General features: G+C 40.4%; 1 long non-coding RNA gene across 1 annotated transcript in view; it reads left to right on the top strand.

Moving 5' to 3' along the window:
- The window catches only part of LOC135100354 (uncharacterized), a 61,613-nt gene extending 59,065 nt beyond the window's left edge, over window positions 1-2,548 (top strand). The window contains exon 2 of the long non-coding RNA XR_010268630.1: window positions 2,148-2,548. This is a non-coding gene — a long non-coding RNA (uncharacterized LOC135100354). The remainder of the gene's footprint in view (window positions 1-2,147) is intronic.
- Window positions 2,549-14,818: the final 12,270 nt, after the last annotated feature.

Genomic DNA, 14,818 nt, shown 5'->3' with positions numbered 1-14,818 from the left:
TCTCTCTCTCTCTCTTTATCCTTTATTTTTCTCATTATCTCTCACCTCTCTGTTTTTCGCCATTCCTCATTCTCTACGCCTATTGTTACATCCTTTTTCTTTCTTATCTCTCCTTCCCCCCTCTCTCCCTTCTCCTACCTCTCTCTTTTCATCAGCCGTGCCTCTTTCTGTTTCACCTTTTTTTTTTATTTTTGTATTATAAAAAGTGCAATTCCTCTTCGTAGAGTCGCTCGTCTGTCTCTTGTCTCGTAAAACATTAAAATTTCGCTCCTGCTCTGAGCTGTGTGATTGTTCTTGATTGCTCTGTGCTCTCCTGTGCTTTGTTGTGCTCTCCTGTCGTTCTGCTATGCTCTGCTGCGCTCTGCTGCGCTGCCAGTTTGTAAAGTTTGCAAATTTACACAAGGACGGTGCAGTATTTTATTTTTTACTTTGTTTTAAGGCATTTTCCGTGTTTGTAGTAAGTGTTTTTTTCCATGAAATGATTGTAGGTTTTTTTTGTTATCTCTCGTCATGCGTGTGTGGTGTTTTGGTTTATAGTTTCTTTAACTGACAAGCAGCACGTGCACTTAGAGTGAAATATTATCTAACTTACTTATTTTTCTCCCCTTAATACTTTTAGAAATTAAAAGAAAAGTGTGTATGGAACTGACCAGAGCTGCTTTTGTTTCTTTTTCCACTATTAAATTGTACTCGTGTCATCACAAACGCTTTCCTTGTTACTGATTGACCAAATGACAAAGGAAAGTAGAAAGGGAAACAGCTTCTCATTCATTTCCGCATTGAAACGCGAGCGGAGATTAGCCACGGGACTGCCAACCAGTGACACCAAGCACTTACTTCCCCACACCGCCAGGGATCCGGTTGTACCTACGTGCTAGTGTGGCTTTCACTAAGATGTTATTGCGGACTCTCTCTCTCTCTCTCTCTCTCTCTCTCTCTCTCTCTCTCTCTCTCTCTCTCTCTCTCTCTCTCTCTCTCTCTCTCTCTCTCTCTCTCTCTCTCTCTCTCTCTCTCTCTCTCTCTCTCTCATCCTCTCTCTCTCTCTCTCTCAGCCATGTCTTGAGATCTTCCACTAATTCCAGTAATCCTGCATCTGTACCTTCACTTGTTTGTCAGCGCCACTGGTTAAGCTGCAGGAAAGCACTTTGCTGCAACTCATGGGGACAGCAGTTGACTGATAGGTGTAAAAAAAGAAAGGAAAATGGATGCAAGAAAAATACCAGGAAAAAATACGTGGTCCACAGTGACAGTGGTGGTGGTGGTGGTGGTGGTGGTGGGGGTGGTGATGAGATATACGTGCCTCTAATTCCTTGTCCTTGGGTGCATAATTAATCAGGTGTTTTAAGCTTGCATACGATTTTTTTCACTTTTTATTCTTTCAGACTTATACTTAGCTCGTATTTTCTCCTGTATTTATTTTGTGTAAATTGTTCCTTGGTGTTGTTTTGATTTATTTGTCTAGTTTTAGTAATTTTTCTTTTTATTTATTTATTTTTTTATTTATGTGGATAAATTAGTTGATTTCTGGTACCTTTCCGTAAAGAAACAAGGTAATTTTTATTAGCAGGTTTCGTGGCGCTCCTGTTTAGTGTGAACTGAAGTCTTGATGAAAAAAAAAAAAAACACACATTTTCCCAATAAGCTGTAGCAGAATACAACGAAAGAGTCATATGACGGAATATCATCACAATAATTGTTTAATTGTTTTGATACATCACGGCATTTCATTCACAGGAAAATGGAAAAATAAAACAGTAAAGATTGAGATCAATTTCCTTCAAAGCTTAACGCTGAGACAGTAAAAAAAAAAAAAAAAAAAATATGTAGGTATTTTAAATTGTGCAAAATTACTTCCTAGAGTTTTTATATCCCGTGACCTCCTTTACATCCATAAACTAAAAGACCGTAAAAAAATGTTACTTTATTTTTTTTTGTAGCCTTTGACTTCATTTGCATCCATAATACAATAGACTTAAAGAAAAATAAACAGGAAATCTAAAGCCTTACTGGAGAAAAATCAGTAAGGGAAGATTTACCGTGAATTTCAACTTCATTTTTCTCAAGGAAGAAAAAGTAAATATATGCAGCTTCGTTATAATTCATTGCAGCATAATTTAGTATTAATTTTGTTCATAATCTGCCTCCAGGTTGAGTGTAGGCGTATTAACACAACGAGAGGTGCTTTGCTAGTGACTGAGATGGACACGTGGCATGCAATATCATGAGTACCTGGATTAATTTAACCAAGCAAGAGGTTAACGACGGCAGATGTAAACCAGGGCAATGTTACTCCTTAGCGCAAATGAGCCGTATTATTTTGATGACCTCTTGTATCTTACTTTCTTTTGTAAATTTTGTCAAACACCAGCGTTCCCATGCCAGCTCAATTCGTTATCTGTTGTGTGTCGTGGAAGCTGTTTCAGTCATTCTCTTTGTGCCTGAATCACGTTGAGAATTACTGTGTTGTTTGTTAGTAAGTAGAGGAGTGCTTACCTTGGACAGCACACTATGCAAAGAAATACAAACCAAGACTCACTTAAGAGGCTTATTCTGTTTTTTTTCTCTCTCGTATTTCTATTTCCAGACAAGCTTGATACTGAGTATTTTGATTTTTTTTCCTGTGTCCTGGGTCATTATATATTTTATTTTTTTATTATCGTGAGTAAAGGTCCAGAATGATGCAGCGAAGGCCTTCCCGTTTACTGTTTTTCCCGCTGCTTTCCACAGACACTACGCAGGGGGCACGGCGACGTGGGCGTCACGCTTGCTTCATAAAACTCGAAAATGAGCGCCTGATGCGGCTGCTGCTTTGCGTATTTTAGTTTGCATAATTCCGCTTCCCTCTGCTGCCACATCCTCGCAGTCGTATTGGCTTTGTCTTGTGCGTTCTACCCTTTGCGTTGAAGCCCACGCGAGCGACTGGGGGATGGATGCACAACGCTGGCACCTGTGAACTGGCTAATACCCCTGGGACTCTGCCGTTCTGATCTCCCTCGCCTGCGTCGCCAAACACATGCCTCTGTAATACTCAAACACATGTGGTGTGTATGTATTCTCCAAGTTTCATACTCGTATGTCTTATGTATTCGCGCAGTGTCGAGAGCAGTAGCCTCGCGGCACCTGTCCCTGCCCGCCTCCCGTTATTTCACCGCGTCCCTCATCCCTGCAGTCAAGAGCTAAGCGTTACACCAACACGTAAGTTAAATAGATGGAGCAATTACCTTGATGGACGGTGGTGTAGTGAGGCCAATGGAAGATGAGGCTTATGCGCCTCCCCGGACACATGCATGATGAGGGAAGCCAAGAAACGGAATATACATATATATATATATATATATATATATATATATATATATATATATATATATATATATATATATATATATATATATATATATATATATATTTGTACCTTTTTTTTTATATACCATCATCTGCTTCTGTATTTGTTTTGTTTCCATGAATATCTTTCGTCTTCATGTTACGTGGCACACGCAATACCTTCTCGTTGTGGTGAATTACTCATACATTGAACTCCTCCCGTCTATGTCTCCCTGCCACATATCTTTTGCCGCTGTACTGCTTAGTCTGCTCCCAGCACCGGGGTGACGCTGGGTGATCTCAGTGACCTCATTGCTTTCCCCTGATTCACCTGATATCACGGCGTTCCAGATGGTAATGCGGTTGTCAGTGACGTCCCCCCCCACCCTCTCTCTCTCTCTCTCTCTCTCTCTCTCTCTCTCTCTCTCTCTCTCTCTCTCTCTCTCTCTCTCTCTCTCTCTCTCTCTCTCTCTCTCTCTCTCTCTCTCTCTCTCCCCCCAGTATGAGATCGAATCACATTTTACGAGTATATATATATATATATATATATATATATATATATATATATATATATATATATATATATATATATATATATATATATATATATATATATATATATATATATATATATATATATATATATATATATATTTACGTACGTACGTACGTGTGTGTGTGTGTGTGTGTGTGTGTGTGTGTGTATGTGTGCAAGCGTGCGTGCGCGTGCGTCCGTGCGTGCGTCCGTGCGTGCGTCCGTGCCTGCGCGCGCGCGCGCACCCCCAATTCATCTACAGTTTTGAAAATCACTTGCTGGGTGTATGATTGCCACCCATTATGAAGAGTGTGGGGGTGTGAGCATGAGTGTCTGTAACAAGGCTGACATTTGGAAGCGCATGAATAGCAAGGTCATTGTCCGCCGGTCATTCATACTGGATTGGAGTGGTGTTGAAATGAGCTTATTAGCTGCCAGATGAAGGAAAATAAAGGGTCAGGTTGATTAGCTTCAATTCAGAGTCTTTTATAATATAATTTTACTATCAAATACGCATTCGTATGATTTGTTACCCGGGTAACCGTGTAGTTTCACTGTCTTTTTCTTGGAATGTAGAAATTATTCGTCCAGTAAGAGTATCACGACTTTGTTCCTAGCTCCATCCAATCAACTTTCCTAGTATTTGTTACTCGGATAACTGCGAAGTTACCTTGTTTCATTGGAATGTAGAAAATATCGGTATAACAAGAGAATCAGTGGGTTGTTAAAATGAAGGAAGTATTTTTTGAGCTTCTCATGTACGTATAGTAATAATAATAATAGAAATGCTTGGGGAAGTGAGACAATGGCGTATGATATGTTTCTGTAAAGTGGTGATGGTACTGCTACTCCTGCGTTTAATAGTAGTAGTAATAGTGGTAGTAGTAGTAGTAGTAGTAGTAGTAGTAGTAGTAGCAGCGGTGGTGGTAGTAATGGTGGTAACAATCAATAATAACAAGAACATAGAAACAATAATACCAATCCAACAAAATACATACACAGCCAAAGAGAGAGAGAGATAGAAAGGGGAGACAGACAGACAGACAGAAGAAGGCACCAGTGTTTAGATTTCAAATTACCACTAAGGAAGCGAGTGCGAAAGAGGATTAAATAAAAAAAAAGGGGAAGGAAGGAAGGAAGGAAGGAAGGAAGGAAGGTATAGAACTGGCGCTATTACCAAGCCATCTTAGCAGAGGGAAAAAACGGCTCAGGTCGACACACACAGGCACCGTAAAATATTATAATGGAATACTTAATAGATAAAAAGCCTTGACAAAATGAGGGTAATAAAAGGTTCCAGAGAGAGAGAGAGAGAGAGAGAGAGAGAGAGAGAGAGAGAGAGAGAGAGAGAGAGAGAGAGAGAGAGAGAGAGGAAAAGGGAAAACAGACTACGAAGGGAGAAAAGCGATGGATGGAAATAGCAGGGAAGGGAAGACAGGTGAGAGAGGTGAAGGTGAGGAAGAGTAGCCGGGAGGGAAGAGAGAAGAATGAAAGGTGGACGAAGAGGGAAAAATGCGTGCTTGAGTGCGTGTAGAGAGAGAGAGAGAGAGAGAGAGAGAGAGAGAGAGAGAGAGAGAGAGAGAGAGAGAGAGAGAGAGAGAAACTATACTCCTTACTTATTAATTCATACAGGGAAAACACAGCGATTATTTCATTTCCTAAAGCAAACTTAAAGGTGGACAAGAAAACGGTTATTTTCCTCCTCTCCTTGTCGAGTGTTTAGTGCCTCGCCTCAAGATCACTGGTGCGGGTGCCTGGTCGATCTATCTTGAGGGACTTACACGCCTGCAAATCGGCTTGGAAACTATTGAAAGTTGTGTGAAGTGGAGAAGGAGAAGAAGAGTGCTTGGAGAAAAAAAAAAAAAAACTTATGTACTTCTGTTTTTTTTTTGTTGTGTTAGAGAGAGAGAGAGAGAGAGAGAGAGAGAGAGAGAGAGAGAGAGAGAGAGAGAGAGAGAGAGAGAGAGAGAGAGAGAGAGAGAGAGAGAGGCAATCATGGTCTTACTTGATTTTATTTATTTATTTATTTTTGTTCTTATCTCATCTGAAGCTGTTTTCCCTAGTGTCTTTTTCCCGATACCATTCTTCCTCCATCTTTATGTCATATGTTCGTTGCCTTTCTTTATTCTCGTTTTATTCATGTACCTATTGGTTTTTGTTGCGGCTTTTAATGTATTCTATTTTTTTTTATTCACATTTTCTACTATCTACTGATTTATCTTTTTTGTTTACCGATTTATTTTTTACTTCAATATTAACCCTATTTTTGTATTTCACACATTTCTTTCATTATGTTCCGCTTTATTGTAAGTCTGTTTTACCATTAACTATTCTAAATATTCTAAGATTGGCGTTCTTGATTTCCATTGGTTATAAGAAGGTTCTCTGCTGTTTTTCCTTCCCTTTAACAAGCCCATCTATTATGTTGTCAAGCCTCTTTCTTGTATACCTTTATAATGGGGTGTAGTCCTGTGGAAAGACAAATTCTTTCTATACTGCGTCACCAGCTACAGGTTATTCAAGCCCACATTTTTACTGCTTGCTTGTCTATTTCACCACTACCACCACCACCATCACCACTTTCCTTCCCCCAGCCACATTTTACACAACAGAAATCTCGTAAAACTTACAACCCGCTCCTAAGAAGTGACAGGCCAGACGTGCAAGCTGCTCCTCGCCTTATTAATCTGTTTAGATCCGTAAGAGTGTCTTCTCGCGACTTACAAGTGCGTATCACACGTGCTCTCTGCCTCTCCACTCTCACTGGGAATTTCCTCGAAAAGTCTAATACTAAACGCACATTATTAAGGTCTCTTAGTGGGGGGGTGGGTGAGTCGGAAAGGCGATTTGGGAAGAGAGGAGCTTAGCATCCGAGAAAATGAGGGACGGGTTGAAAAATGGAAAAGGAAAAGGAAAATTAGAGGTGGATATACATCAGTTTGTCCTCGGTCCTCACGCGATGCAGCCTTCCTGGGACTTGAGTGTGTGTGTTGGTGGGGCGTTTGCTGTGGTTAGTGTTTAGTGAGTAGAGTTGATTGTTGGTGTTGCTATTCTTGATATTACGATTGCTGTTGATTTTGGTGATGAAAAGAAAATGTATAATGCGGGTAGGAAAGGTGGAGGAGGAGCAGGAGGAGGAGGAGGAGGAGGAGGAGGAGGAGGAGGAGGAGGAGGATACATATGAATTTGAAATATTTAAATGGTTACGTGGATGATGGCTCAGTAAATTGAAATTTTGTAAAAAAAAAAAATGAAACATAGATTACGTATAGATGTGTTCTTTATACGTATATGTATAAAACTTATTAATGAACTTAGTTTAAATTTAATAAGAAATAAAAAGAAATGTTACTAGAATATTAAAACAAAAGTAAATTGTGTGAAAAAAAACAACAACTCAGAGAACATACTAAAAATAGTGTAAAGAACGAAAATATACGCAGCTGAACTGTAGGAATGAGATACATGAAACAGGAAAGACCGATGATAAAGATCAGTAAGTCAGAAAAATGAATGAATGAATGGTGGAGTGGAAGTATAAAGAAGAAAGGCAGAGAAGAGGAAGTTACGGAGGGAGAGAGAGAGGGACGTGGAATGGAAAAGAGAAGAGGGGAGAGAGAGGAGAGAGAGAGAGGAGAGGAGAGGAGAGAGAGAGAGAGAGAGAGGAGAAGAGAGGGAGGAGGAGGAGAGGAGGAGAGAGGAGAGAGAGGAGGAGAGAGAGAGAGAGAGAGAGAGAGAGAGAGAGAACGAAGGCTGAGGGGGAGGTGGAGTTCAGTTAAAAGTGAAGCAGAACTCCCATCACGAGAGAGAATGAGAGCCATTGTAGTGCTAACCACGAAGGCTGACTGTGGCGGTGGTGGTGGTGGTGGGGTTGGGGTGGTGGTGGTGGTGATGGTGGTCGTTATTGTGTTCATGATGAAGTTTTGATGATAGTGGTCTTGGCGGTGTAGTAGTAGTGGTAGTAAGTAGTAGTAGTAGTGTATGTGCGCTTGTGTGTGTGTGTGTGTGTGTGTGTGTGTGTGTGTGTGTGTGTGTGTGTGTACACCTGAGATAAACTCCTGGTCTTTTCATTTTATATATATTCATGGAGTCTTTCCTAGAGAGAGAGAGAGAGAGAGAGAGAGAGAGAGAGAGAGAGAGAGAGAGAGAGAGAGAGAGAGAGAGAGAGAGAGAGAGAGAGAGAGAGAGAGAGAGAGAGAGAGGAGACAGACAGACAGACAGACAGACAGACAGACAGACAGACAGTATCTTGCCTTTGTTCAGTGACCTTTACGTTGCTTCCTCCTGGAGTGTTGCCTCATCGACCGTGACCTGTGTAGTGTTACCCCCTCAGGAAGTGTTGCTAGCGGCTACAACAAGAGGTCGTACGTGTACATCAAACCCACACCTACGAACAGGTCACAGTGTACGGAAAGCCCACACATGCAAGTCCACACGTGCATGTCAAGAACACATGTACCTTACCACATTTGGACATGGAATCGAACACACACCTGCTGCCACAGCTGTTGGCTACACTTGTAAATACCTATATTGCTCCCAGACGTGGTTGTATTATTAGTAGTGGCGCTATTTTTTTATCCCCTCCTGTGTATTTTTGCCGCTGTATTTTGAGGCTTTTATTTTTTTGCGTGCTCGTGCAAAAGTAATGGGTGTGGTGATCATTTTAACAAGGTAATGTCATGAAAGGAAGTGATGTCGGAGTTTTTAAAGTTTTTACAGCATAATTAGATAGGTTTTTTCTCTCGTTATTCAAATTTAGTTGATTCGGGGGTAATAATTTGAAGAAAAAACATCACGTTTGGCAAGGTAAGATAACATATCAGTAGATTTTCATAAGGAATTTTTCAATGTTTTTAATACGTAGGCCAGTGCCCCCTCGTTACATAAAACAAGCTTATTTCAATCGAATTCGATATAATTCTATATCATAAAGAAAAAAAAAAAACTCCTGTTGTTTATTTCTATCGAATCTCAAAAAATAGGCCTGAATGAAAGTCACGTAAAGAAGCAACATCCTCTCTTATCGCGATTGTACAGAGAAGAAAATGACAAGTTAGAGAGAATACATGTTTGTCACCTCCCGCTCTACCTGGTCGTGCCGAATTAATAACATGCTGAGTGGCGGTGGGTCTGACCTCTTCTTCTTGCCTGGTCGAGTCTTGCAGTGCCCTACTCTCACCTACACAGTCACGCAGTAAATCTTCCGCTACTTCGTTTGCTATTCCTCGCGTGGTCGGCAGTGTATGTAGAAGTCACTGACACATAATTAACTTGCGTGTGGAGTTTTGTGTGTCATGCTTCATTGCAGTTGTGAATATGTTGGATTAAGGCAGCCAACCAATCAGTCAGTCAGTCAGTCGGACGGTCGGTCAGTTCATGAGGGAAGAATGATAATGATTTTTTTCTTTTTAGTTTAGGTTGCACTTTTGCCGCCTTGATTGGCTGTGGGGGCTGTTATGCTTTATTGTACGTAGTTCTGAATATAAGTGCTTAAGGTTTCCAGTCAACTTACTAGGTCAAATGGAGAAGATTGATGTTTTTAGTTAAAGATTCAGAAATTGATGTGTGATTGACTGATTGATTGATTGATTGATTGATTGATTGATTGATTGATTGATTTACTGATTAAACATTGCAACAATGAAGCCATATGGAACAGAAAATAACTGAAAGTTCTGATGAATTACCTCCAGTCGCTGTATTACTAGTCGTGTTCCCGCGCCTCTGTACCTTCCCTTTTACAGTGGTGTAATTACTCATCACAGCATTAATTATACCTGTAGGCACCTGTGTTACCTCATCCCTCTGTTGTAACCTTAGGCAGCGTCAAATTTGCTCATCGCTGCCTCACCTCCCCTCAAGTTGTTTTTTCTTTCCCGCCTCCGCAGGGCATTTTGTATTACTCGTAGTACGTCCGTGTTTAGTTAAGGTAATTGTTATAAGGGAAAGTTAAATGTTATATTTCTCAACCTGTCTCGATTATTAGTACGTGTTTGTTTTTCATTAAGGCTGTTATAGTTTCATAATTCCTTGCGGAATGGTGTAGTGAATACTGAGTATGCTTAAGGAGAGGGTAAGGTATGTTGTTAGAGTATCAGTTGTTACATATATTTTTTTTTCCTAAGTTACACAATTTGCTTTGGTGAATACTTGGATTGCTTAATTAAGGAAATAGTCCTAATGTCAGTTGTTATATTTGTTAGCTGTGTTATTCTTCCAGGTTTCTCGGGAATAACTTGCTTTGCTTCAAATTTTGAGAGACCAGGTCAGTGAATAATTCGGTCATTTGTCGTGAAATTACAGAACCGAGTGTCCTGCTAAATTATACATGTAATTATTTTTTGTGCCTTGCGTGTGGTGCTCTCTCTCTCTCTCTCTCTCTCTCTCTCTCTCTCTCTCTCTCTCTCTCTCTCTCTCTCTCTCTCTCTCTCTCTCTCTCTCTCTCTCTCTCTCTCTCTCTCTCTCTCTCTCTCTCTCTCTCTCTCTCTCTGTCTCTGTGTGTGTGTGTGTGTATGTAGCGTGTAGCGTGTGTGCGTAGTGGGTCCGTGGAAGGATGTAAATGGGGTCGAGTGTGAGGTTGACACATTGCACCGTCTTGATTAAAACATAACACAGGTGAGCAACATCGGAGGTGTCGGCGGAACAGGTGCGTCGCTCCAGGTTACAGCTGATTATTATGTTTACTCACCTGCACTGTCTCGCCGTCTGGTCCTGCTGCATGAGTGTTTTTTTTTTTTTCTGCTGACTTTTTGCTCTCTTTTTTTCATAATATAACATCATAAAGTGTGTTTGTTGGGATGATTGTTGCCTCTCGCTGCTGTCACGATGCTGAATGTTTTTATTTTATGAACTGTAGCGTAAAATCATACATACAACATGGTTTTTGAACATTGAAATGAGTATAATTTCGTAACAGTACTGGTCAAATTACAGTAAAATAAAATGACGTTACTTACAAGAGGTACGAATGTAAGTACGCAAATGGATATCTTTCACTGTTTCACATCTTATAAGTCATCTTGTGTCATAATTCACTGATAATATAAGTCGAAATGCGATGAAAATGATCAAATAACAACGATTACAAGAAATAAGTTCGTAAGTGGAAATGTTGCTTTGTTTCTTTTCTTTTTTTTTTTTTATATATTTCCAAGTGGTCTCGTACGTAATCCGCATGAATTTTTTCTGATCCTATTTTCCTCCTCGTGGAATTTTCATGGCGAAGGCGGTGTTGTTCTTAAAGTTTTAACACTGCGACGCTTTCTCCTTTCGAGAGAATGTTGGAGTTGCTGAAATTATTGTGCGGTCTGCCAAGTTTTAGCTGTGGTTTATTATTACTTTTTTCAACAGTATTCTTCCAGCTTCGGCAGTGCAACAGCAACAACAACAACCAACAAACAACAACAACAACAACAACAACAACAACAACAACAACAACAACAACAACAACAACAACAACAACAACAACAACAACAACAACAACAACAACAACAACAACAACAACAACAACACAACAACAACAACAACAACAACAACAACAACAACAACAACAACAACAACAACAACAACAACAACAACAACAACAACAACAACAACAGGTCACCACTACCAACAAAACTTTTCATAAACCACTATCACTACTATCACCACCAACACCATTATCTTCACAAACACTCCATCACCACTTTCATCACCACCAACACTATTATCTTCACACCACTCCCATCACCACATGCACCACCACCATCACAGCCACACTATATAATACCACAATACTCTATAATTTTCTGCATCTGTGAAATAGAAGTTTATATGCTATGAATAGGTATAGAATAGACGTCGATTTACTGTGCTAGCATTTACCAGCAAGGGTGATAGGTGTAGCAGAGGTATTAAACCGTTCCTGGTTCACGCTTGCATGAGCCATTGATTGACAGCTCGCCTGCAGACTTCTTCATTAATAAGTCTCAGAGAATCAATGAGTCCACTTCTTTAGTCACGTGCCTTGGATTCTCTCCGCCTTACTCTTGTTCACTCAGCCTATTTGTGTCCTGCTGCTGGCCACATCCTCGCCAACGTCTTGTCATGTAATGTAAGTTCGCTCCAAGTAAATGCTTCCCCACCACAAGATTCCAACTACAAGATTTCTCTCCGCAATGATTCCTGACTTGATTAACCTAATGACTTCCATGGCTTCTCTTCTCCTCAAGCTTAATAAAATGTTGGTGTACGTGTTCAGGGTACAATAAAAAAAAAGAAAGAAAGAAAGCAAATCAAGTACTCATACCAATTTATTCCATGTAGTTTTCTTTTCGCCGAGTTAAAATAGTCTTGGGTTAAATGTTAATCCTTTATTGTTATTAATAGTTGATTTTTTTTTTTCGTTTTTTGTTTGGAGAATTTATTACATCATTATTTTGGGTGTAATTCTCAAAGAGGAATCTTCCTTGACACAATTTACGCATCTGAAATTTCGCATAGAAGCCTTCCTGGAAGACTTAGCGTGCCTTGTGTCAACAGGTCAGATGCTGGGAGGTAAAGACTGCAAACCGAATTAACTCCAAAGACATAATGTTGAATGTACGTATTCTAGACGCTGAGACGCATTCTGCAGACGTCAACGCTGCACAGCTCAGTCCCTAAAGGAAACTTGATCCGCTTACATATGTCTTGTGTGTGAAGTGTATGGAGGGACGCACCGAGCTGCCGCCAGTCTTAACCCTGGCATTCCTGGTACACTGCAGAGCCAGGTACAGAAGGCTCAGGCACGCTTAGGCTGCAGGTATAGATCTCGCCCCTCAAGGTTACGTGACAAGCTGCACACGGCGAGCCTTCAGGGGAGTAGTACATGCGCCACGACCAGTAGCCCGACATGGGATTTGTCATTTTGGCTTGTTTCCAATTATCTCGCTCTTGTTTCGTGATTTCAGTTTTTTTTTTCACTATTTTGAATTTGCGGGTTATCTTGGGATTGGTTTTATCTACTCTGGACTTTCCGGGATATTATGTTTGTTCTGAACTAATTGGAGTGTGTTTTGGATTATCTTCGTCGTATTTTTGGACTTTTTTGTTGTTATGAACTGCAATGGGATATTTCAGATTATCTTCGGATTTATTTTGGACTTTCTTAGATTTTATTTTTCTTGTTTCCCGGTATGTTTTCGTACATCTATTTAGTACTATTTGGTGGTTTCTTTGTTTTGAACTTACTTAAGCTTATTTATGGATAATATATATTTCTTTGTACATCTTTGTAATAAAAGATGCAATGAAAATTAACATTTTAATACGCATAAGAAAGATAGTGTTGGTGAATGATAATTATTTGAGAACACGCGATGAACCAGGAAGGTGTTGCGGGGGAGGATGAGATTATGTACCTGATAACTCAGTACCAGGGCGTGTCATTGCCGTGGCGTGTGCAAGAAAATATGACGACTAAGGAACGGGATTAAAAGGCGAGATTTGCAAAGACAAGTAGTTGTCAAAGACTGCACCACGCTTTTAACTTTCCTGGACCTTGTAGTTATGTGTTAATGAAATAACAAATGCATGCAAAGGTTCCTTGCGGTAGTACAGGCAATGCAGTGTGTTAAAACTTCACGCTCCTGAATAACACACTGAGCACTTCCTTCCCGGACCTACGAGTATACCTAATCTAACCTAACGTAACCAAACCAAATCAAATCAAACTATACCTAGCCTAACCTAATGTAACATGACATAACATAACATATCAACCTGACTAACCTAACTTAACCAAACCAAACTTAACATAACCTAATATAATCTGACTTAACCTAATGTAAAATAATATGACATAATCTGACTTAACCTAACCAAATCTAACCTAACTTAGTGTAACCTAACCTAACCTAACTTAACATACTGAGCACTGCGTCTCCGGAATTAAACTGAAGAATAAACAAAAGGAAGCTAAATAAATACATAAATGAATAACGTATCTGGGCAAAATAAATTCGCTTTGTAAAACGCACCCAAAAGGGAGAGAGAGAGAGAGAGAGAGAGAGAGAGAGAGAGAGAGAGAGAGAGAGAGAGAGAGAGAGAGAGAGAGAGAGAGAGAGAGAGAGAGAGAGAGAGAGGCAAGAGACAAGAGACAAAGAGGGAGAGAGGGAAGAATAGAATAAAAATGATGGAGAGTAAGTAAGGAATTTCTGCTTTTCCTGTGAATTTATCGAATCTTGGACAATTTTGTGAGGGTTGGGCGTGGTCTGAGTGTGTCCAGATTAGGTTGGGTCTCGGTTTGCTTCACACAAGGTTACTTTCTTTTTTCATCTACTGACAGGTGGTAGGATGGAGGAGGAGGAGGAGAGGAAGTAGCGGAGGATAAGGGGGGAATAGGACTGAACGGTAAGAAGTAAGAGGAGGGGAAGGGTGAAAAAATATGAAGGGGAGGTTGAAGAAGAGAGGAGGAGGAGGAGGAGGAGGAGGAAGAGGAGGAGGAGGAAAAGGAGGAGGAGGAGGAGGAAAGAGAAATCCCACGAAGCAAAAATAACACAGTACATGTAGATACGAGACGGTAGAGAGAGAGAGAGAGAGAGAGAGAGAGAGAGAGAGAGAGAGAGAGAGAGAGAGAGAGAGAGAGGGGGGGGGGCGCATATCCACTAATTTCATCCATTGAATAAAGGTAACAAACAACAAAAAAAAAAGAAGAAAAATCAAATGTAACGAATAAGAGACAATAGAATAGAATAGAAACAGAGGAAAGCTGAAGGAGAGGAGGCGGGGGACTAACATTCACGTGCTGTGGAATAAGGATGAGAGGAATGAAGAAAGGAAGGAAGAAGGGAAGGGTTATTGAAGCAAGGGAAGGTTGGGGGGAGTGGAGAACCAGACTGGTGCTGTAATGGAGGAAGTCATTCATCAACCTCTGGGAACTAATAACACACACACACACACACACACACACACACACACACACACACACACACACACACA

Source organism: Scylla paramamosain, chromosome 5 (genome assembly GCF_035594125.1).
Source record: "Scylla paramamosain isolate STU-SP2022 chromosome 5, ASM3559412v1, whole genome shotgun sequence".
NCBI lineage: Eukaryota > Metazoa > Arthropoda > Malacostraca > Decapoda > Portunidae > Scylla > Scylla paramamosain.
Note: the sequence above shows the minus strand (reverse complement) of the source record. Positions and strands in the feature narration are given on the sequence as shown.